The sequence below is a fragment of the Aplysia californica genome, unplaced genomic scaffold, assembly GCF_000002075.1.
Source record: "Aplysia californica isolate F4 #8 unplaced genomic scaffold, AplCal3.0 scaffold00231, whole genome shotgun sequence".
NCBI lineage: Eukaryota > Metazoa > Mollusca > Gastropoda > Aplysiida > Aplysiidae > Aplysia > Aplysia californica.
In genome coordinates this window covers 588547-589587 of record NW_004797501.1, presented here as the reverse complement: position 1 = coordinate 589587, position 1041 = coordinate 588547, and positions in this window count along the sequence as shown.

The following is a 1041-nucleotide window of genomic DNA, read 5'->3' as shown; positions in this document are numbered from 1 at the left end:
TGTTATACCTAGATCTAACTAGCTAGAAACCGCAGCTCTTTTAGACAAAATGCACAAGAAAGGCAGCATGATGAACAACCCCCCCCCCCCACAACAATCTATGTTCAAGAAATACGTTCTCTGTCTAAGGAAATCAGAGCCTTGTAACATAATAGTTGTCATAATCTGATTTTAAAAGTTTTTTTTTGTATGGAAACGACTTATATATACACAAGTGTTCGTGGATTCAAGGACCTGGTACTGGATTATGGCAGCCTTTTCTACTAGATGGGACGAAATGAACATTTGTTATAACTAAAATTTCACAAGGGATAAAAAAAAATAACGTTGTCCACACAAAGGCAACGGATCCTATAACCTTGAGCTAGATTTTGACCGAATTTACATTAGATTAGACAAGAACTTTTTTTGTTGGGATTCAATTTTAAATAGATGCAAAATAAATGTTCTCACGAAGGCAGTGGATCTCATGACCTGGTGCTGGTTTTAAACCGTGACTCTGTTACCCTTGAGCTTATTATCTTTGTTTCAGAGCAGTAAGTATTCAAGTTAGGTGATTGTGTGTCGTCGATAATCTAGTGGTTAGGCTACCGGACTTTTAATCTTGAGGTTGCAAGCTCAGGGGCTCGAACTGCAGGCCTAACGATGTGTCCTTGGGAAAGGCACTTTACACGAATTTTCCTTACTTCAACCAGGTGGGAATGTGTACCCGGCCAGAGACACCGAAAGATCTTGTCAGTATGTTAGTGTTTTAGCGCCTATAAATGGCGGCTTACACTGTGGGCTTCCCAGGAAGTTGAGATTGTTTCAGAATGCTATCAGGTCTCCTTGGCTAACAGCATAGATTGTACAGGCCATAAAGCTTGCTGTCGAGCGGGAATTTGCGCTATTGTAATTACTATCTATAATTATCTATTACTGTTATTGTGTACAATTTTAACGTTTCATTTAACAGTAAGCTTATTAAAGAAAAGGGACCACCGAATTTAAAGCTAATCTCCGAAAAGACAGAGACAAATGAGTGAAGACCTAAAATCTCTC